We start from the raw sequence: 24,823 nt of genomic DNA on the forward strand, positions 1-24,823 counted from the left end.
AGGCCCGGGGTGATGTCAGTGTGGGGACAAAGTAGACTACTGAGCGTGTTGCAAGGTCTGTTGTAACTAGGAGTTCAGCTCAACTCAAGGAAGAATTTTATTTACCAGGTAAGCAGCAGTATTGATGAGAGTTGTACTGTGGGGGGGGGATGTGATCACCATTTATAACCTTCCCAGCTGGCTTCCAACAAGCAAAGTCAATGGGGGGAAGCCAGATTCACTTAACAACTGCCTGATTCGCTTCACAACTGCAGTGATTCACTTAACAACTGCAGCAAAAACAATTGCAAAATGGGGCAAAACTCATTTAACAGCTGCCTTGCTTAACAATGAAAATGTTGGGCTCAGTTGTGGTTGTAAGTCGGGGACTACCTATAGAGAAGCAAGGTTTAAAGTTTTTAAGAAGAGACTGGACAGCCATTTGTCAGAAATGGTATAGAGTTTCCTGCCTGAGCAGGGGGTTGGACTAGATGACCTCCAAGGTCCCTTCCAACTTTATAGTAGTAGTAGTAGTAGTAGTAGTAGTAGTAGTAGTAGTAGTCGTCGTCGTCTAGTGGTTAAGGCAACATGCTAGAAACCACCAGGAGATGGTGAGTTGTAGTCCCGCCTTAGGCATAAAAGCTGGCTGGTTACTAATTAGATTTGGCTCTATTTTCTTAGCTCATCCTCATTGCTTCCAATTAACTTCCTATGTTTTATATACTATTTCTCATCTCAAAAGAGAATGCTGGGATGTGTACATCTGTATGGAAAATTTCCCTTGCACGTTGTCCCTTTCGAATTCTCCTTCCGTTCAAGGAGAAAGAGAAGAGCAACATAGAGGATTAGGGGGCTGGAGACTAGAACACATGAAGAACAGTTGCAGAAACTGGGTATGTCTAGTTTAATGAAAAGAAGGACTGTGTTTGTGTGTGTTATGATAGCGGAGTTCCAATATCTGAGGGGCTGCCACAAACAAGACGGAGGTCAACCTCTTCTCCAAGGCACCTGAAATGAAAACTAACCAAAGAGAGAAGCAACCTGGAGAAATTTCCTGAAATTTAGAACAATTGATCAACGGAACAGCTTACCTCCAGAAGTTGTGAGTGCTCAATCGCTGGAGGTTTTTAAGAAGAGAACGGAAAGCCATGTGGGTCTCCTGCTTGTGCAGGGGGTTGGACTAGAAGACCTCCAAGGTCCCTTCTGTGGGAAGTCAGCTCCCCAGAGAAGGAAATATTAAAAGGGCAGGAAAATATATTTCCTAAAAGGATCTTAAAGAGACAGAAAAAGCATGCCCAGGTTTTCTTAATAGCCCCAAGTCTCCCTCCCCCAAGCGGAAACCAACTCTATAGAAATGCAGATGTAAACCATTCAGGAAGGTTGAAGCTAAGAAGACTTCAGACTTCTAAAATCTACATACCCCGGCCCCAGGGAGGTGGGCTGGGACAGACAACCAGCAAGAATCCTAGAGGGGCACACCTAGGCTCAGGACAGAATACATGACAAAGGAAATACAAAGCTTGAAACAGGAAATAACTCCAGACAATAGAGTCCAGGGGGGTATAAAAACCCACTACCCACATGTGCTCAGCCCTTCTTTTCCTGTTGGATCCATCTTTCTTTCTGCCTTTCCTCTGCAATAAACTACAACCTTCTTCCCAAAGCAGTTGCCATGTTTATTCCCCGCTTGGAGGAACCGTGATGGAGACTTTTCTTTCTATGCTTCCAATTCTCTTATTCTGATCACTCAAATGCAGCCATGTCATTTTCCTGACAGTCTTAAGCAAGTAGCTTGCCACTGTCTTCATGCAAGATGTTGGATTTCCCAGTCTAGCCTGCAGACCTGGGATTTCCTAATGATGTCTCATCCAAGAACTCATCAGGTCTGATTGATATTAATTAGGGTCTGCCTTTCTAAAGGTAAAGGTAAAGGTTCCCCCGCACATGCGTGCTAGTCGTTTCCAACTCTAGGGGCCGGTGCTCATCTCCGTTTCAAAGCCGAAGAGCCAGCGCTTGTCTGAGGACGTCTCCGTGGTCATGTGGCCGGCATGACTAGACGCCAAAGGCACACGGAGCGCTGTTACCTTCCCACCGTAGTGGTCCCTATTTTTCTACTTGCATTTTTTACGTGCTTTCGAACTGCTAGGTTGGCAGAAGCTGGGACAAGTAACAGGCGCTCACTCTGCTACGCGGCACTCGGGATTCGACCCGCCAAACTGCCGACCTTCTGATCGACAAGCTCAGCGTCCTAACCCACTGAGCCACCGCGTCCCTCCTGCCTTTCTACTTGTAGGCTTTTAAGAAGAGACTGGACAGCCACTTGTCTGAAATGGTATAAGGCAGGGGTCTTCAAACTTGGCTTTCTTATGACTTATGGACTTCAACTCCCAGAATTCCTCAGCCAGGCACGCTAGCTGAGGAATTCTGGGAGTTGAAGTCCGCAAGTCATAAAAAGGCCAGGTTTGAAGACCCCCCAGTATAGGGTCTCCCGCTTAGGCAGTGGGTTGGACTAGAAGACCTCCAAGGTCCCCCCCACCCTTCCAACTCTTACTCTGTTAAAGAATTGGCTTTCAAAACTGCTCTCCAAGGAAAAGAGAAGCTGGGTGGGAAGTGATCTTTCTGAAATTATTTTGTGCCAAGATAGGGGGGGAGGGGTGAACAGAGGCACCCTCAGAAGAGATCAGGCTAAGGAAGGCAGCCCCACCCACACAGTGATGCAAGCTCTGCCCCTTTTGTTCTGTGCATTGTGACATCACAGACCTGTACGAAAGGGGCGGGGTTTGAGCAGCAAGGGCGTGGCCTTGCTTCTCTCATTCATATGAAGGAAGCCTCTGATCCTGCTGTCTCCTCTTTCTCACTGTACAACTTCGCTTCAACCCATCTGCAGCTTTCCAGGGTTCCCAGCCAGCAGTCTTTTTCCCCATAGAGGGGGCTTCTCCTTTGATTTGTGTGTGTGTGTGTGTGTATCATTAGGAACAGAAATACAGGCAACCTGAGAGGCATCCTAGCGATGGAAAGGAATCTACTGGGAAAGATCCATAACAGAAAGCAACGGCTCGCCCTCCTGAGTATCTGAGGAAGTCAGAAAGACCTCTCTAGAGGAGAAAATCCGAAAGATGCTGACAGCAATCCAGAAAAACAGAAAGGTAACCAACCTTTGAAGAACTAGTAATAAACAAACCCTCCCTGCACGCTGAGTGCCAGACCTACCACTCTACCCACTAGGCCTCTCTGCCTTGAAGACTGCATCTCCGGCTTTCTTGACACGAGAAAGCCAGAACAGTTTGTTATTTAAGCCAAAACAATACCTTCCCCCTGAATCTGACCCCTTCTAGCTAGGCTGGGTCAACCCTACCTTGGGTGGCCACAAGGCAGAAGCACGGGCCTTCTGGCAAGGAGTTGGAAGACTATAATCCAGTGGTGGGATTCAGCCGGTTCACCCCACTTCAGCAGAACTGGAAGCTAATTTTTTGTTGCCCAGGCCCAGAATGGACTTCCGGAAGCGGCATCCACAAAGAGAACCGGTTGTTCCCGTATTTGAATCCCACCACTGCTGTAATCCCATATATTTGGAGGGGTGCCAGAATAGCGGGAGGAGAGCCTATGTTCCCCTGCCCTTTATATCACAAGAACCACAACAAACTAAAACAACAACAACAACAACAACTTACCAGCCATTCTTTTTCTGCATTTTGGAGGGGATATGCAAAGGATTATCTTCTTGAACGAGATCTTGAGCTAGTTATAATGGCAAGGATATAAGGAGTCTCCCGTCTGGAAGCAAAACACCCTGGCTGGCTTCACTGCCAATTCTTCAGGCAGGGCTATTTCTCCTCAGCCTCTTTGATCTGAAATACCCCCCACCCACCCCTTTTTTTTTTTGGTAATCTGTGCTCATTTTCTCTTAATTTCAAAACCCGCCACGGATACATTCGTGGTTGCCATAGGAACTAATGAAAAACAAATTAAAGTGTAAAAGAGAATGGGGAAGCAGGGAGAAAAGCTCTCTGCTCACCTATGGAGAAGAAATCAAAACACAAGCAGACTGGAGAGGGAGGGACTCCCCCCCCCCACAGAAGGGGAGGAACTACAACAACGATCATCCCCCACCAGGGGAAATTATCCTCAGCTCAGCCCAGGCTGAAGAAGGCTGGCACTAGGCCCAGCTGTTGATCTTAAAGTCTAGATGGCACTGGCAGGTTATTTTGGATTGTAGGAAACAGATAAAGGTTCCCCCGCACATGTGTGCTAGTCGTTTCCGACTCTAGGGGCCGGTGCTCATCTCTGTTTCAAAGCCGAAGAGCCAGCGCTTGTCCGAGGACGTCTCCGTGGTCATGTGGCCGGCATGACTAGACACCAAAGGCGCACGGAACACTGTTACCTTCCCACTGTAGTGGTCCCTATTTTTCTACTTGCATTTTTACGTGCTTTCGAACTGCTAGGTTGGCAGAAGCTGGGACGAGTAACAGGCGCTCGCTCTGTTACGCGGCACTCGGGATTCGACCTGCCAAACTGCCGACCATCTGATCGACAAGTTCAGCGTCCTAACCCACTGAGCCACCGCGTCCCTTTTATTTTGGATTGTACCCCATCAATAGTCCTGAAGACAGATCATAGGTGAGGAAGGGGAGAGAATTTGGAGTTCTGTGAGGAGAGGTTTCTGCCTTTCCTCCAGGAATTCAAGACTCCTTCTTTCATGGAGATTTCTTTTATCCCCATTACAACCCTGCGAGATAGACTGGGCTGAGAGGGGGAGGGGCGGACACTAGCCACAAGTGAATTTCCAAGACTGAGAGTGAGCCTGTTGCTTCCTGGTCTACCTTACCTGCTCCATTTCTTCTACAAGGGTGCCCCGCTGTCATTTTTATTAGTTTTATCAAATTGATATAGCCACCCATCTCACAGAGGTGACTCTGGGCAGCATACAATAAAGCAGGGGTCTTCAAACTTGGCCCTTTTATGACTTGTGGACTTCAACTCCCAGAATTCCTCAGCCAGGCACAGTGGCTGAGGAATTCTGGAAGGTGAAGTCCACAAGTCATACAAGGGCCAAGTTTGAAGACCCCTGTGATAAAGCATAAAACAATTGTCAACGCTGCTAATATCGGATGTTTTTGCTTTGACAACAGATGGAAATGCAGCCATTTTCCTCTATTGCTTTCAGAGTTAGTTGATGCTGGGAGGGGGAATGTGGATGAGAGTCCAGCTAGTCATAACAATAATAACTCAGCCATGGGAATCTAAGGTCATTGGGCCCAGAGTTGATAGAGTTTTGGCGGGCTGGAAAGCTGGGGAGAAAGCCTGCGCTGAAAGCTAATTGGGGAATGTGATTTATGACTGTTTATTGGAGGAGGGAATTGTGCTTTGTTAATTTGTATCCAGGGGAGGGGAATTTAGTTTTTGGTTTCGACTATGTAGTGCCGATACTTTGTTTCTCGAATAAAAGATTCTTTAAGGTAAACAATGCCTAGAAGTTCTTTTGAAGAGTTTCATCTGTTGGAACCATGACAACAACAGCATAAAACAATTAAATTAAGCCTGTAGATTACATCTTTTTTTCCCTTAAACACCTTCTTTCACTATATCATCATATTATCATCATCCCTATTCACATTTCTACAGTATTATTTATTAGATTTTTATCCCACCTTTGTTACTTTTGAAAGTAACACAAAGCAGTGAAAATACTTACTACTCCTTCCTCCTCCTATTTTCCCCATAACAACAATCCTGTGAAGTGGGTTGTGTTGAGAGAGTCACTGGCTCAAAATCACCCATCTGGCTTTCATGCCTAAGGCGGAATTAGAACTCGCCATTTCCTGGTGATTTGCCCAAAGTTACCTAACCAGCTTTCATGCATAAGGTAGGATTAGAACTCATGGTCTCCTGGTTTCTAGGTCAGCACCTAAATCACCTGCACCGAACCGGCAAATCTCTCAAAATTCCTGCCCAATACTTACTTGTTAGCTATTTTTATTATAGATTTTAACCAACTGTTCTTTCAAAGGGATGGTTTTTCTTTTTAAAGTATTTAAATTTAAATTATGCAATGTGTAGATTTTAACCATTGAAGCTGAAGTCCCTTTCACATCAAGCTCAGGGCAGACTTTAAGTTAGGGTCGCGTTGCGTAATCTAGGTTTGTCTCTCAACCCATTCAGATCTAGAGACATCCAGCTATTTCTACTGCTAAAGTACTTTTAGATTAGAAGATGATTTTAACCTACACAAAAAAAATTAATAAACTATAACTATAAACTACAATATATGGAAACAATATTGAATAAAAAAATTGCCCCCCACAATGTCAAAATTTGCCTTGCATCTTGAAAAAATAAACCACCTGGATTGACCAACCCCATGCAATAGGGACTACACTGTGCCAAATGTGAATTGGCCATTGTAAATACAGACACTATCTATAATAAGTGGGGCAAAATACCATCATTGAATTGTGACTGCAGGGTGAAAAACAAACTATCCAAAATATACTCTTGCCAAAATACAGCCTATAATGGAGTGTTTTCAAATTTCTTGGCTGTGACAAATGAAGTAAACATATTTGTACAGTAATGTAGTGATGTTTATAGTATTTTAGATTTTTATATTTTACATTATGCGTTTTATTTCTTGTGTTTCTATCAAAATGTGATGTGAATGTGCCACACAATCAATTAATCAATCAAATTCAACCCATCCTGGCCCCTGAGTGGTAGCCAGTGATTGGATTATAAAAAGCGAATAAAACAGCGGGCAGGTAAGGACACAAACCCGACCATATATTGAATTAATAAAATGTGACACATGAGCTTCCTTCTCATAGGTTTAATATTTTACTACTTCTGTCAAGTTGAACATTACAATTTGCTTCGAGTGTTGCAGACACAACACAGCAGAGCTAGCACCCAGCTGATTTTGGCTGATCTCACAAGGCATTAATTACTGGTTTGCATTTGGCCAGTCCAAGTTGTGACGAAAGAACTGGCACTGTTATCTCCGTGTAATTGTTGTTAACAAAACCGCCTGTATGTTACCAAAAAACAAACTCAGATTTGCCATTCTCTTTATCATAAACACCCGATGAAGTCTTATTTATCAATCTTAGTCTTCCTCTGGAGAGTTTTCAGAGATCAGTACGATTACAGGAACCGTTTCTGATTTTACTGCCGTGATGGGAAGCTTTAAGCACTGGTGTTTGTGGGTTAGAGTGTTAGGCAACTTTTGTGAATTATCACACATAGTTGCAATATCACTGTTAAAACACTGGGAGGGGAAATATACTCTTAACAGGATTGTGGGTGGGTGGGGTTCAAATAAAGGAAATAAATATGTGCACCTGCATGTAATTCTTGTAATATGTATGAAGAATTAAAAATCTACATATTATTTTAGATACAAGAAGGGAACAACAAAGAATGCAGAACGAAAGGAGGCAGATTCGAGCCCACATCTGCCAGCCAAAATGCAGCCGGCATGCAGCAATTCTGAGTCACATAAAGTGCCAGAAACCAATTGTTTTGCAAATGCTTTTCTATTTAAACCATCCAAGAGAAAAGAGGGATAATCAGCATGTGGTTTGCATAAAGAAAATTGAAAGTGATCAGTATCAAAGAATGGCAGGACCCTTCTTCCCTAACCTTGGAGAACAGCTGCCCATTGATGTAGGAAGCATAAGGCTAAATAGGATCAAATCAAAGAGCTTTTCCAGCTGTCACTGAACAATCACACACAAAAAAACAGCAGTGATGATAAATGGATGAATTTGCAAGCTGATCATGGTTCAGGAGACTATTACTGTACGGGAGCAACCAGCTGCAAGATTTCCCCCTTGTCAGTAAAGAGACCTATCTCCTAGCTCACGAGTCTCCAAATGTGGCAACTTTAAGACTTGTGGACTTCAATTCCCAGAATTCCCTAGCCTGTATGGGTGGCTGTGGAATTCTGGGAATGGACTGGCTGGACTGAAGTCCACAAGTCTTAAAGTTGCCAAATTTGGAACTTGGAGATCCTAGCTGGTTCACAGGAAAACTGTTAGAAAGAAAATCAGAATATACAGGGACTCCTCAACGTACGCTCATTTGTTTAGCGACGGTTCAAAGTTACAACAGCACTGAAAAAAGTGACATAACCAGTCTTTGCATTTGGGACCATGGCAGCATCCCCACGATCATGTGATCAAAAGTCGAGTGCTGAGCAACCGGCAAGTATTTATGATGGTTGTAGTGTCCCAGGGTCACGTGATTGCCATTTCTGACCTTCCCAGCAAAGCCAATGAAGGGAAGCCAGATTCTCTTAACGATCATGTGATTCACTTAACACCTGCAGGGATTCACTTGAGAACTGGGGCAAAAAAAGGTGGTAAAAATGAGATTGTCTCACTTAACATCCACCTTGCCTAGCAATGGAAATTCTGGTCCACATTTTGGTTGCAAGTCAAGGACAACCTACACAGGGGGATAAATTGGCTCTAAATAGGGAATAGGTCAGTTGCTGGAATTCTTATAGCACCACCCCTTTTATTTCAATAAATCAGGGTTCTTCAAACTTGGGCCTTTTATGACTTGTGGAGTTCAACTCCCAGAATTCCTCAGCCAGGCATGCTGGCTGAGCAATTCTGGGAGTTGAAGTCCACAAGTCATAAAAAGGCCAAGTTTGAAGACCCCCTACAATAAATCTTGCTAAAGAAGGCTCTGCGAGAATTGTGCTTGGAAGTAAATGAATTGGTGTTTAAGCAGCTGCCAAACAGCCTGACAGATCTTTAGAAGTAATGGTACAATAAATTGCCAACTACATTTCACTGTTTTTACTATCACCATATGTTAGACCAGATGAGTGTGGTGTTTCACTCTAGGGTCATCTGCTCTGAGACATGAATAAAATCCTGAAGGCTCTCAGAATGAATTTGTCTGGGCTAAAAAAATGTTAAGAGTCTTGTCTGGCTAGAGATGACACACACAGAAGGGCCAATGAAGAGTGTTAAGAAGTCACGGTAGAATAGGATATGAACACAGCAGCTCCAGGATGATTAACAGCATCCTCTTTGCAAGGGCTGGCTCTTTCTTTAAATAAGAACTTTTTAAATCTACTTGTAGGAACGGCTGTGTAGTAACAAACCATGTTAATGGGAAGGCCCTATTCTTTTTTTGTCAGCCAAGCATTAGTCAAACGTCTCAACCGGGCCACTTTGGTCTGGTGGGAGTCTAGTCCACAAAGAAAGTGGGAGACTGTGAGTTCTAGTCCCACCATAAACATGAAAACATTTCTGGATAACAGTGGACCAGTCACTGACTCTCAGTCCAATTGACCTCACAGTGTTGTTGCTATGGGAAAAATAGGGAAGAATATTAGATATGTTTGTCTTAAGTAACTTATAAAAATAATAAAGGCGGGAAATAAGTATTCTTAGTAGACTTTAAATGGTTCTTCCGATTTCCAAGCTATTTCCTTCTAGAAAAACAACTAAACCCAATTTTATATTTTATATCCAGAATCTTTTGATAGAGCTTTGATCCAGCTTGTAACATATGTGTACCCCAAACATTGTAGTTTGTTGACAGTGCCCTGTTTCCAGAAAGGCTAAACCATAGAACGTATAGTAGTTATTAAGTGAATAATGTGTTCATTAAGCAAATCCAGTTCCCACGTTGACTTTGATTGCCAGAAACCAGCTAGGAAGGTTGCAAATGTATTATTTATTGATTAAATTTCAATGCTGCCCATCTCCCTATAAGCCAGGGGTCTTCAAACCTGGCCCTTTTATGACGTGTGGACTTCAACTCCCAGAATTCCTCAGTCAGGCATGCTGTTTGAAGATCCCTGCTTATTGACAGGGGCTGCCACAAAGAAGAGGGAGTCAAGCTATTCTCCAAAGCGCCTGAAGGCAGGACAAGAAGCAGTGGATGGAAACTAATCAAGGAGAGAAGCAACCTAGAACTAAGGAGAAACTTCCTGACAGTGAGAACAATTAGCCAGTGGAACAACCTGCCTCCAGAAGCTGTGAATGCTCCAACACTGGAAGTCTTTAAGAAGAGACTGGACAGCCATTTGTCTGAAATGGTATAGGGTTTCCTGCCTGAGCAGGAGGTTGGACTAGATGACCTCCAAGGTCCCTTCCAACTGTGTTGTAGTTGTTGTTGTTGTTGTTACCAAGCTCAGAGATCACCAAGGACCCCCTGAAACTCAAGTTCTGGTTAAACCTCATCCTTGGAAACTTATTTGACCTCTTTGGATCTGGCTTTCTCTGCACCTCACTGATTTCACAGGTCTATTTTTCCGGGGAAAACAGGAAGAGAGAGCACTGTGTCCACACACCCCAAATAAGTGAACAGAAAGAGAGGACCTGTGGACTTGCCTTTCACTGGAGGGCCCAGAATAATGGATTTAAGGTACAGGCAGGCATTCCTGCAGCATTCAATCTCAGAACCACTGAGCTATATTTTTCATAGATCCTGGAGCACTGGGGAACTACCAGAGGACTGGAAGAGAGCTGATGTAGTTCCCATCTTCAAAAAAGGGGAAAAAATAGATCCAGGAAACTACAGACCTATCAGCCTGACCTCAATACCTGGGAAGATTCTGGAAAAGATAATCAAACAACAAATCAGCGAACACCTTGATGCAAACAAAGTCATCACTAAAAGTCAACATGGGTTTGTCAAAAACAGATCATGCCAGACAAATCTTATTACATTCTTTGAAAAAGTGACAAAATTAGTGGACCAGAGGAATGCTGTAGATATAATTTACTTGGACTTCAGTAAGGCATTTGATAAAGTAGATCACAACCTACTACTTGATAAGATAGAAAAATGTGGGTTAGACAGCATCACCACCAGATGGATTCGTAGCTGGCTGACAGGCCGTACTCAGCATGTGGTCCTCAATGGAACTGCATCTACATGGAAGGAAGTGTGTAGTGGGGTGCCCCAGGGCTCTGTTCTGGACCCAGTGCTCTTCAATATCTTCATTAACGATTTGGATGAGGGGATAGATGGGGAACTCATCAAATTTGCAGACGACACCAAGCTGGCAGGAATAGCCAATATTCCAGAAGATAGGCGTAAGATACAGAAGGATCTGGACAGACTCGAACACTGGGCGCTATCTAACAAAATGAAATTCAATGCTGAAAAAAGTAAGGTTCTACATTTAGGCAAGAAAAATCAAATGCACAGGTATAGTATAGGTGGTACCTTGCTCAATAGTAGTAACTGTGAGAGGGATCTCGGAGTCCTAGTAGACAATCACTTCAATATGAGCCAGCAGTGTGCTGCAGCTACCAAAAAAGCCAACACAGTGCTAGGCTGCGTTAACAGAGGGATAGAATCAAGATCAAGTGAAGTACTAATACCACTTTACAATGCTTTGGTAAGGCCACACCTAGAATACTGCATCCAGTTTTGGTCACCACGATGTAAAAATGATGTCGAGACTCTAGAAAGGGTACAGAGAAGAGCAACAAAGATGATTAGGGGGCTGGAGGCTAAAACATATAGGGAACGGTTGCTGGAATTGGGTATGTGTAGTTTAACGAAGAGAAGAGTGAGGGGTGACATGATAGCAGTGTTCCAATATCTCAGGGGCTGCCACAAAGAATAGGGAGTCAAGCTATTCTCCAAAGCACCTGAAAGCAGGACAAGAAGCAATGGATGGAAACTAGTCAAGGAGAGAAGCAACCTAGAACTAAGGAGAAACTTCCTGACAGTTAGAACAATTAACCAGTGGAACAACCCGCCTCCAAAGGCGGTGAATGCTCCAACACTGGAGGTTTTTAAGAAGAGACTGGACAGCCATTTGCCTGAAATGGTATAAGGTTTCCTGCCTGAGCAGGGGGTTGGACTAGATGACCTCCAAGGTCCCTTCCAACATTATTATTATTATTATTATTATTATTATTATTATTATTATTATTATTATTATTATTATTATTATTATTATTATTATTATTATTATTATTATTATTATTATTATTATTATTCCATCTGGATGTTTGGGGGGGGGTGGGAACTTTCCTTAGCAGGAAGACGATAATGAGAGCGATTACCTAAAAAGGGAGTGGGGCTCTTTTTCAGTGGAAGTGCTCAGGTGGAAACGTGAGGGGACCACCTGCCAGGAGGCATTCGTGTTGATTCCTGCACAGCGCAGAACATTGTGGTCAGATGGAGTAGCCTCAGGGATCTCTCCCTGCTCCAGGATTCTGACTGCAACAATTGCTCACAAGGCAATCAAGTGCTGTACTCTGCCTGGGTGGATAAGTGTGTTTCACAGATTCTTCTTTTTTTTCTTTTTTTTTGAAACTTCAGTAGCCTCTCTAGCAATGGGTTGGGTACGAGGTAATTATCCAGTGCTTACTCTGAGCAACAGTAAAAGACATTGCGGGTTGACAGCACAAGTAGTCCTTGACATACAACCGTTGATTTAGTGACTGTTTTAAGTTAGAACAGCGCCGAAAAAAGTGACTTATGGCAGCTTTTCACACTTAACAACCATCACAGCATCCCCATGGTCACCCGATCAAAGTCCAAATGCTTGGCAACTTGCATGTATTTATGATGGTTGCAGTACCCTGGGGTCATGTGATCCCCTTTTTGCGACCTTCTGACAAGCAAAATCATGGAGAACAGGGGTCCCCAACCTTGGCAACTTTAAGACTTGTGGACTTCAACTCCCAGAATTCTTAAGGACTCAAATCGAGGACTATCTGTGGAATCAACAAGCAAACATACTTTTAAACTGTTGCAAGTGGCATTTGCAAAATCCCTAAAGCAGCAGGAAGCTTTGATGATGATGATGATGATGATGATGATGATGATGATGATGATGATGATGGTGATGGTGATGGTGATGGTGATGATTATAACCAGAAATGATGCACCCATGAAGTGCCAAAGTATATTGCACTTTAACCAGCTTTAGCAGAGATGCCAGCTGGGTCTTTTCTAGGAGAAAACTAACCTGTGAGGGCTTATGAAGGTGGCAGCACACCCAGATTAAATACATAATTTGCTTTCTGCAAGACTGCCTGTGAAAAATGTTCAGAAAACTCCAGCTGGTTCAGACTGTAACCTCCGGATCCTGTTATGCAACCCAATACTTAAGCAAAAGGGGAAAAATTAAGAACACGCCAAGGAACACCCGCAGGTCTTAATAGGCCTCGGAAATAACTGCCTTTAAAGCCTCAATCCACCAGCTGTCTGCTGCAAAACCACTTATGTTTAGAAGGAAAATGCAGCCCAGCATCGCTCAGAGAGGGAGAAATTATATTTGATGCCATTTTCACAGAACACCCCCCCACACACACATACACACACACAATGGTAATAAGATTGCCTCCATCCTTGTACACCCTCATGCAAAACATCCGTCACTCTGAGAACTCTCAGAAAATTCAGCCATACCAAACAGGGTCATCCCACAGGGTGGAATTCCAGTGGCTTTCTGTGTCCCCCAAATGCAGGGCCAAAATTGTTGGGGAGCAAAATTTAGCAAAGTGTCAGGAGAAAGGTCCTAAAAGGTGAGAGCTTTTTGGTGTTAGAATACAGGTAGTCCTTGACGTACGACCACAACTGAGCCCCAAATTTCTGTTGCTAAGTAAGACAGTTGAGTGCTCTTTGCCCAGTTTTACAACCTTCCTTGCCACAGACGGTAAGTGAATCACTTCAGTTTTTGAGTTAGGAGCAGGGTTGTTAAGCAAATCTGGCTTCCCCATTGACTTTGCTTGTCAGGAGCTCACAAAAGATGATCACACGACCCCAGGGACACTGCAACCGTCATAAATATGAACCCCTTGCCAAGCATCTGAATTTTGCTCACATGACCATAGGGATGCTGCAATGGTCATAAGTCACTTTTATGCCACTGTAGAAGCATATAATCCTAGGGCTGGAAGGGACTTTGGAGGTCTTCTAGTCCAACCCCCTGATCAAGGCAAGAGTCCTTATATCATCCTGGACAAATGGCTATCCAATCTTTTCTTGAAAACAGATATAGGTAGATAGAGACAGACAGACAGACAGACCATAGAATCCTAGGGCTGGAAGGGAACTTGGAGGTCGTCTAGTCCAATACCCCTGCCCAAGTGTAATTTTGAACAGTCACTAAATGAACAGTTCTAAGTTGAGGACTGTCTATACCAGGGTAGGCAACCTTGGCTCTTTTATGACTCGTGGACTAGCTGGCTCAGGAATTCTGGGATTTGAAGTCCACGACTCATAAAAGACCCAAGGTTGCCTACCCCTGGTCTATACACCCCTTATGGTCATAAGCATGAAAAAGGTTATCAGTCATTTTTGTCAGTGCAGTTGTAACTTCAAATAGTTAAATGCACTGTTTTAAGTTGAGTACTATCTGCAGCTTGTCTCAGCAGTGGTGGGCTGCTATTTGTTACAATACAAAGAGGTGAGTTGACTGTCTTTTGGCAGGTACAGCTCATACACTGACTCTGGGGTGGACTGAAGCACCTCGAGGCATCCTTCCAACTCTATTGCTGCTATTATGCAATTGTGAGACCATGCACCAAAGTCAAAATTAAGCAAAAATTATAGGATGACTTGGGAGACATAACTAAAAGTCAATTTCCTCTATATATGCAGATTCTTCAGTGATGGACAGAATAAAAGACTTGGAAGGGACCTTGGAGGTCTTCTAGTCCAACAGGAGACCCTATCCATTCCAGACAAATAGATGTCCAGTCTGTTCTTAAAAGTCTCCAGTGATGGAGCACCATAACTTCTGAAGGCACGCCATTCCATTGATTAATTGTTCTCACTCTTAGGAAATTTCTCCTTAGTTCTAGGTTGCTTCTCTCGTTGATTAGTTTCCATCCATTGCTTCTTTCCCTGCCTTCTATTGCTTTGGAAAATAGGTTGATTTCCCCCCCCCACCCTGTCTTCTTTGCAGAAGCCCCTCAAATATTGGAACTCTGCTATCAGGTCACCCCAGTCCTTCTTTTCCAGATTCCCTGGCCTAATCCAACCTTGACAACTTTAAGACTTGTGGACTTCAACTCCCAGAATTCCCCACAGCATAGGTAGTTGAGGAATTCTGGGAGTTGAAGTCCACAAGTCTTAAAGCTGCCAAGGTTGGACACCCCTCCCTTAAGGCGAAAGAGGATTTAGGACCCTGAAAAAACACCCTGAATTGTCATTGATTCAGCTTACAAAGGGTGCTGCAGATTTCCTTAAAGGTAAAGGTTCCCCTGCACATGCATGCTAGTCGTTTCCAACTCTAGGGGCTGGTGCTCATCTCCATTTCAAAGCCGAAGAGCCAGCGCTTGTCTGAGGACATCTCCGTGGTCATGTGGCTGGCATGACTAGACGCCAAAGGCGCACGTAATCCTGTTACCTTCCCACTGTAGTGGTCCCTGTTTTTCTACTTGCATTTTTACATGCTTTCGAACTGCAGATTTCCTTAGGGCTCCCTAAATTCAAGATGGCTTGTTTTGCAAAAACATTACCTCCCACCTCCAAATGCTGAACAAACTGGGAGGGCAACGTCCTCCCACATAGAGTCACACACTCACACCATGGGGGGGGGGAAGCAATGTCTGACTTAGCAAAAGGGTGGTTTTGGATATTTTTTTTCATAGTCAAAAAAGGAAACAATACAGCAGAATCAACTTTAAGAGTCTCTAGGGTACTGTGCTGTTGCTACGTTATCACACCATCAAGAAAGTTACTGTCACAGGAGGTGAGGAAGAGGGAAAAAAATCTAATTTCTTTTAAGGATGAGTCCTGCTCCCCTTATTATTACTATGGTGACTTGTCTTCATCTCCTATTCTTTCTTTTTTTTCTCTCTCCCTTTTCTGGCTGAAGGAGAAGAACAACAGGAATTTTTTTTCCAATGTCTGTGCCATCAGCTGTTCATTTCACCTTCCATCTGGCTTTATTTCCTCCTCTCTTGCAAATCATCCTTCTGATTCCTAATTAAAACAGTGTAGCGCAGGAGGTTATGATGATCATTGATTGATTAAAAGTGCTTGTGATTACTCAGCTGCTTCAGAAGGGGATCATCACCCTTCAATTAGAATTAAGGCAGGGGCACCTTCTTGCTTCTGCCAACCTAGCAGTTCGAAAGCACGTAAAAATGCAAGTAGAAAAATAGGGACCACTACGGTGGGAAGGTAACAGCGTTCCGTGCGCCTTTGGCGTCTAATCATGCCGGCCACATGACCACGGAGATGTCCTCGGACAAGCGCTGGGTCTTCGGCTTTGAAACAGAGATGAGCACCGGCCCCTAGAGTCGGAAACGACTAGCACGCATGTGCGGGGGAACCTTTACCTTTACCTTCTTGTAACACAGGGTTTCTCAAACCGTAAAAGGAAAAATATCAGTGACTCTCAATCTCAGCAACTTTAAGGTGTGTGGACTTCAATTCCCCCAGCCAGCATGAACAGAAAGTATCAGGGAAGGAAGGGAATGGACAGCCACTTGTCTGAAAGAGTATAGGGTCCCCTGCTTGAGCAGGGGGCTGGACTAAAAGACCTCCAAGGTCCCTTCCAGCTCTGTTCTGAATTTGAATTCTGAAGGATAGGAACTAGGAGCAAGAAATTAAGATTGGAATAAAAAGTGGGCATTTGGGCTTGGTAGTGTTGAGGGAAAAGTCTTCATCATGGTTCAGTCCAAGCCGGGAATAAACAACAAGGCGACTGCTTTAGAAAGAAGGTTGCAGTTTATTGAAGAGGAGAGCCAGACAGAAAGATTGCTCTGGAAGAAAAGAGAGTGAGCACATGTAGGGAGTGGGTTTTTAGACCCTCTGGGGCTCTTGAGGTTGTTTCCTGTTCCTGTTTGAGGTTTTGTATTTCCTGTGTCATGTATTTTTGACCTGAGTCTGGGTGTGCCCTTTGGCATCTGTGAGTTAATCCTATTATGTCCTGTCTTAGAGTTTGGGCGGGGTATGTAGATTTTAAAGGGACGCAGTGGCTCAGTGGATTAGGATGCTGAGCTTGTCAATCAGAAGGTCGGCAGTTTGGTGGGTCGAATCCCGAGTGCCGCGTAACAGAGTGAGCGCCTGTTACTCGTCCCAGCTTCTGCCAACCTACAGTAGCAGTTCAAAAGCATGTAAAAATTGCAAGTAGAAAAATAGGGACCACTACAGTGGGAAGGTAACAGCATTCCGTGCGCCTTTGGCATCTAGTCATACCGGCCATATGACCATGGAGACGTCCTCGGACAAATGCTGGCTCTTCGGCTTTGAAACGGAGATGAGCACTGGCCCCTAGAGTTGGAAACGACTAGCACGCATGTGTGGGGGAACCTTTACCTTTACCTTTAGTATAGGTAATCCTCAACTTACAGCCATTTATTTAGTTATCATTTAATGTTATGACAGCATTGAAAAAAAGTTTGTTTTTCAAATGACCATTGCAGCATCCCTGTGGTCATGTGATCAAAATTTGGTTGCTTGGCAACTGGCATGTATTTACAACAGTAGCATTGACCTGGGGGTCATGTGATCGCCATTTGTAGCCTTCCCAGCCAACTTCCAACAAGCAGAGTGTTAGGCATATGGTGTTAGCCTACAATGTTGGGTTGAAAATATATTAACCATAATGCTATGTCTTTAAGAAGTTAATTGGCCAATGGGTGTGTAAGTGTTCTCATGGCCATAAGAGGAAGCTAGGAACGTAGCTTCTCTCTCTCTCTGAATTCACTGATCTCTACTATTACTGTTTTTGCTCTGCTGTTGGTTTACTACTGTTGTAAACCTGAACTGTGTATTGACCTCTGGACCGGTAAGAAGACTTTGTAGTTTGGATTACTCCTTGGACTGTTGCTATTGTGTATGACTTGGACTGTTTATTTTTGACTGTGCATTTTTGTTTTTACACCACCTCAAAGTAAAATACTTTTTGCTTTTAGAACTCAGTGTATTTCTGTGTGTGATTTTTACTGCTCTCAGTGCCCTTCCTTGTCTGTGCAACTCTTTGGTAGCACAAGGAGACCTCTGCACAAATAAATTCCATAACACTGGTTATGGGCCCAGGCCTGTACTGAGAGTAAGTACACACAGTATTCCTAGCTGAGTTTGTATTTGGTGTAAAATGGCACAGGAACTGTTGTCAGGCATCTCCTGGATAACCCGGTTGGATGGGACAAACTATGTTTCCTGGTCCACAAAATGCTGCTTGCTTTTGCGCAAGGAAGGACTATGGGCTGTTGTAAATAACCCACCAGATACTACTGCTTGGGATCCAGATGATGAAGAGGATGCAAAGAAGTTAGACGACTTTAAACGTAGCAATGAGAAAGCTCTTTGCATTATTGGACTAACACTGAATGACCAGCAGCTTGTCCATATTCGTGGTGAGGAGTCTGCTGCTAGGTGTTGGGATGTTTTGCGAAGGCTTTATGTTCGTGACAGTGTGGGTGCACATATACACCTTACACGTAAGCTGTTTAGGGCTCGTCTGCAGAAGAATGGAGATATGCTGACCCATTTAAATTACATGAAGGCAACTTTTCAAGAGCTTCATGAAAAGGAGCTGATTTTTTCAGAGTTGCATCAGGTCTACATTATTCTGTCATCTTTGGATGAGAGTTATGATGGATATGTTTCTTCTTTGGAAGTCCTGACCAGAGAGGAACTGACATTGACTAACATTACTGGGAGACTGCTGGAAGAGTCCAGAAGGAGGCGTGACAGAGACCAGCTGAGAGAGACACAGCCACGAGAGAAGCAGCAATTCACCACTGCTTACAACGTCAAGAAATGTTATTCTTGTGGGGCTAGAGGGCATATAGCCAAATTCTGTAGAAAGGGTAGAAAACAGAATGTAAATAGCAGTGGGAAGGCTAAGAAGGGCATTGGTTTGGCTATTTCTGGTAAACCAACATCCAGAAATAATGAATTGTGGGTTGTTGATAGTGGGGCTTCACAATGCATTACTAAAGTGAAAAAGAGGTTTGTTAATATGAAAAACAGCAACCAATATGTTTCACTAGCCAATGGTTGGAGGATGAAGGCCTCTGGTGAAGGTAATTCCTATTGTCCATGCATTGATGAACAGTTACCTATGTTATATATACCTAAACTAAGATTCAACCTGTTATCTGTAAGGGAATTGGTTAAGGTTGGGTTTGTGGTAACATTCAGAGGGGAGCAATGCACTATTGAGAGGAATGGAACCTGTGTAACTGCTAATTTGAAAAATGGTTTATTCGTTCTCACAAGTAACCAGGTTAGTACAGTTAAAGCTAACTCAATATGTGAGAACAAGAAGCCACATGATGAGTGCATACATTTATTGCATAGGCGGTTAGGGCATGTAAACTTTAACTCACTACGTAAAACAGTGGAATTAGTAGAGGGAGTTAAACTGAAGCCATGTAGTAAGTATTTGAATTGCAATGCCTGTAATCAGGAAAAGAGCAAGGCAACTCCTGCAAACAGGATAAACGGCTTCAAAACAACTGTACCTTTGGAAGTTGTGTTTGCTGATTTAATTGGACCCATGAAACCAAGTTTAGGAGGGTCATGTTATATTTTAAGTATATTGGACCACTACTCTCGTTATGGATTTTGTTATCTGCTTAAGTCAAAGGCAGACACTTTCCAACAATTTGCAAACTGGCTGAAGTTTGTGGAGAGGAAAACAAAGAGAAAGGTTCAGTGCATAATTACTGATAATGGTACTGAATTTACAAATAAGCGTTTTGTTGATATGTTAGAATCAGCTGGCATTGAGCATAAACGTTCAGCCCCTTATAGGCCTCAACATAATGCATTTGTTGAGAGACGTGGGCAAACGTTACAAGCCATGATTAGAACCATGTTAAGAGATTCTGGCTTAACAGATAGACTGTGGGGGGAGGCAGCAAAATGTGCAAACCATGTTCTGAATATAGTTGTTAATACTTCTACTGGTAAAATACCATATACAATATGGCATGGTAGAAGACCAAACCTTGATTACCTGCACACATTTGGCACCCCAGCTTGGGTCCACATTCCTGCACAACTCAGGAGTAAAGGCCAACATAGGGCTAGGCAATTATACTTCGTAGGTTATGAAGCTAACCATAGATCCTATCGTTTCTGGGAACGAGGCACAACTAATGTATATAATAGTACTAGTGCAAAATTCCTTGAGCACGTTGGTTGGGATAGGTTAGAGCAAGTAACTGTTAATACTGATCCTCTAGTGTTTGAGGACTCCTCTGATAACGTAACTAGTAATGATAATACATCTCCTGTAAATATGAAAGATGAAGAGGAGATAGGGGAGATAAAAAATGAATCAGAGGAAGGAAAGGAGTCAGAAATTCAAAGCCCTGTAATTCCTTGGCGTTCAACGCGCATCAGACATCCACCTGATCGCTATGAAGCAAGTATAGTATGTCAAGTTAGTGTAGTACCTTCTAACTATGATGAGATCAGGATGTATCCTGAAAAGGAACAGGCATCATGGAAAGCTGCAATGAACAGGGAGTTGAAGTCTTAGACAGAAACACATAAGCTTGTCTACAATGGAGGCTGAATTTTCATGTCTATCAGTGTTATGTACAGAACTGCTAGTGTACAAACAATTATTGTTAGATATGGGTTTAAATGTAAATGATCCATTTATTGTGTATGAGGACAATCAAGCTGCGATAAAGATGGCTAATAATGCTGCAGTAAGAACAAGATCTAAACATACTGATCTTCGTTATTTGAATGTCAGACAATGTATCAAAGATAAATTAATACAGCTAGAGTACAGTATTGTTCATCTGATGTAAATATTGCAAACCATTTTACGAAGGTACAAAGTGCTGTGAAACACAATGCTAATTGTGAAAGAATGTGCATAAGATTGTAAGAGTTATATATTATTCTACCCAAAGGGGAGAATGTTAGGCATATGGTGTTAGCCTACAATGTTGGGTTGAAAATATATTAACCATAATGCTATGTCTTTAAGAAGTTAATTGGCCAATGGGTGTGTAAGTGTTCTCATGGCCATAAGAGGAAGCTAGGAACGTAGCTTCTCTCTCTCTCTGAATTCACTGATCTCTACTATTACTGTTTTTGCTCTGCTGTTGGTTTACTACTGTTGTAAACCTGAACTGTGTATTGACCTCTGGACCGGTAAGAAGACTTTGTAGTTTGGATTACTCCTTGGACTGTTGCTATTGTGTATGACTTGGACTGTTTATTTTTGACTGTGCATTTTTGTTTTTACACCACCTCAAAGTAAAATACTTTTTGCTTTTAGAACTCAGTGTATTTCTGTGTGTGATTTTTACTGCTCTCAGTGCCCTTCCTTGTCTGTGCAACTCTTTGGTAGCACAAGGAGACCTCTGCACAAATAAATTCCTTAACACAGAGTCATTAGGGACATCAGATTCACTTAACAACCGCACAGTTCACCTAACAACTGTGGCAAAAAAAGGTTATAAAATGAGGCACAACCCACTTAACAACTAAAACAGAAATTTTGGGCTCAACTGTGGTCCTACGTCAAGGACTGACTGTAGGAGCGTCCAAGTTAAGTCTCCTTCAAGTAAAAATTGATGCTTGCTGATTTCATGGGTGCTTTCAAACAGCTTGTTTGTCAGCAAAATGAAAATGGGGTTGCCACTGACCTTTTATTTCTTTGGGGGGTTTTTAAGTCCTCAACTTATGACCACAGTCAGGACTGGAAAACCGATCAAGTGGCACAGTCGTTAAGTGAGGCATCGTATTTTATCATCTTTGGGGGGGTTGTTAAGCGAGACATCATGTAACTGCAAATTGCACCTTCCCTGCCAACTTCCCCATTGACTTCGTTGGTCAGAAGCTGGCTGGGAAGGTTGCACATGGAGATCATATGACTGGGGGAGGGGACACTGCAACCATCATCCCCACAGTTGCCAAGTGCCTGGATCACAATCACCTGACCATGGGGATGCTTTGATGTTCAGAAGTATGAGGAATGGTCATAAATCACTTTTTTCAGTGCAGTTTTAGCTTCTAACAGTTGCTAAATGAATGGTGATAAGTTGAGGACTACTTCTAGTCTAGTCTTCAGACTTGGGGCCCCCTCGTGGTCCCTCTTTCAAGCCATGTGAACCTGCTTCGCTTTTTGAGATCAGCCAGGATTGCTTGATGCTGCCTCCTGCGTCCTGGGCAAATTGAATTGAGCCATCTCCTGGTGCCTGCAGTAACACATAAGTGTCATTTTTCTAATCAAGGGAACAGAAGTGGTTTCCTGTAGTTTTCTTCTGGATTATTTGTTGACTTCCCAGTCCAGTCTATAACCTTGGCATTTCTTGGTCCTCTCCCATCCAAGCACTAACCAGACCAGAGCTTCCTTAGCCTGAAGTGATTTTACATAATGATAATAAAGTCATTTTACATAAGGTAATTGATGTAGTCCTAGGCTGCATTAAAAAAAGGGATAATATCAAGATCACATGAAGTGCTAGTAACACTTTATACTGCACTAGTAAGGCTACACTTGGAATAGTGCATCCAGTTTTGGTCACCACAATGCCAAAAAGACGTTGAGACTCTAGAAAGAGTGCAGAGAAGAGCAACAAAGATGATTAGGGGACTGGAAACGAAACCATATGATGAAAGGTTGAGGGAACTAAATCTGTCTAGTCTCATGAAAAGAAGGACTACGGGTGACATGATAGCAGGGACTACCACAAAGAAGAGGGGGTCAGAATACCGGAAGGCAGGAGAAGAAGCAATGGATGGAAACAAATCAAGGAGAATTCCAACCTACAAATAAGATGAAATTTTCTGATTGTGAGAACAATTAACCAGTGGATCCTCCAGGACTTGTGGATGCTCCAACACTGGAGATTTTTAAGAAGAGATTGGACAACCCCTTGTTTGAAATGGTATAAGGCAGTGGCCTCAAACCTTTTGGTCACGAGGGACCCATTCTGTGGAGAGAGGTTTTTTCATGGACTAGAGGGAGCGTGTTTTGTGTACTGCCTGTATCCCACAGATGGAGTTTCACTTGTTTATGTGGACCGATTCTGGCATGCCGTGGTCCAGTGCTGGTCCATGGACCAGAGGTTGGGGACTCCTAGTATAAGGTCTCCTGGTTGAGTAGGGGGTTGGACTAGAAGATCTCCAAGGTCCCTTCTGTTCTGTTCCAGCGTACAACCGGCCCTCTTTGAATGTCAGGGACAACCCCTTTTTATAGTCAACAGGCTGGAAAAAACCCAACCAAATTTATTGACAAAGAAATCAGAAGTTCAAACAAGAGTTAAACAAAAAGTTCAAACGAGTTAAACCAAAAGTTCAGACAAGAGTTAAACAGGAATGAACAGACCAGGACTCTAGCAGAAGATCTTCAAATGGTTGCCTTCAGCAACCAGCACCTCCCACACCTTCCCCTTTTATCAGCAGTCCCAAGGCGTGGCTTCTCATTGCCTTCTTCCGAGTTGCCTCATTGCCTTCCTCTGTTCTGCTCTGCTAGATTGCCTTCTGCTTCTAGCGTCCCTGAACAGAGCCAGCTGTGGATCGTCTTCTTCCAATACCTCGTGCTCATACGGCTGAGTCTGATGAGGAACAAGACGGGAAGGGCCACTGAAAGTCCTGCAGTGCATCAGAACCTCCCTCTGACACCCAAGGCTCTCCAAACCCCTCCTCCTCCTCCTCTTCAGAATCATCAGACCCTGCTGCCAGAACTACAGGCTGACGCTGAATCACAACACCTTCCAACTCTGCTATTCTGTTTTCTGTAAGGTCAGGTAGATACTGTCACCTGCCAAGGCATAAAATGTATGACTTATTACATAGTTCCACTAAATTTGTTCCTCCATCCACTGACTCATTCTGATGGGAAAGGCCTTGGACACAGGGATATTCTCAGAAAGAGTCCCCAACACCAAGATGGTCACTGTGGCTATGCAATCAACGTCCTGCTGTGCAACACGGGTGATGGCACAATGGCAGTTTGCTTTTTTGACCCTGAAAACCCCACCACCCCAGATGTACCTGCTTGCACAGCTGTTCCAAAATCCTTCCCACCCTGCTAGAAGGACAAGCATCCTTTTTAACAGTGGAGCAAAAAAAATCACTTTAATAAAACAGCAGATGGAAATTGTTTTCAAATCCAAGCTGCCTGGGAGAAATAAGATCTTTAAAAATAATAATAATAAAAAGATAGGGAGAGAAGATAAGGTACTTTAGCCCCGAGCTAGGAACGTTATTGCTTTCATTCTCTTGACACGTAAACTGACAATGGGAAGGATGTGATGGTAACAATTTTTAATGCAGGAATCCCTCAAGGCCCAGAAAAGCTTAACTAGGCTCTGCATAAGCTGCACAAGGGAGTAAGCCATCACAGGAAGGATAGATAATTGTTCTTGGATGGCTGATGGGAGAGGGGATGGACGTTATTGGAAGCAGATGCCTGGACATCAACCACCCTTGACTAAAAACAATCTTCTTCCGCAGGGTTGTGCCTCAGAAATTCTAGGAATTGAAGTCCAAAGGTTGTGAAGCTGCCTTAGATGCCCAACCCCTGCTCTACAAAGCCACTATATGTATGTAAGGGAGAACTTTGTTATCACCAACCTGGATTTCTCTCTTTGCAAATACAATCCTTGGTTGCATAAACAGAGGCATAGCTTTTGGTCACCATGATGTAAAAAAGATGTTGAGACTCTAGAAAGGGTACAGAGAAGGGCAACAAAGATGATTGGGGGACTGGAGGCTAAAACATATAGGGATGGGTTGTTGGAATTGGGTATGTGTAGTTTAACAAAGAGAAGGACGAGGGGTGACATGATAGCAGTGTTCCAATATCTCAGGGGCTGCCACAAAGAAGAGGGAGTCAAGCTATTCTCCAAAGCACCTGAAGGCAGGACAAGAAGCAATGGATGGAAACTAACCAAAGAGAGAAGCAACCTAGAACTAA

Source organism: Vipera berus (assembly GCF_964194415.1).
Source record: "Vipera berus genome assembly, chromosome: 1".
Lineage (NCBI taxonomy): Eukaryota > Metazoa > Chordata > Lepidosauria > Squamata > Viperidae > Vipera > Vipera berus.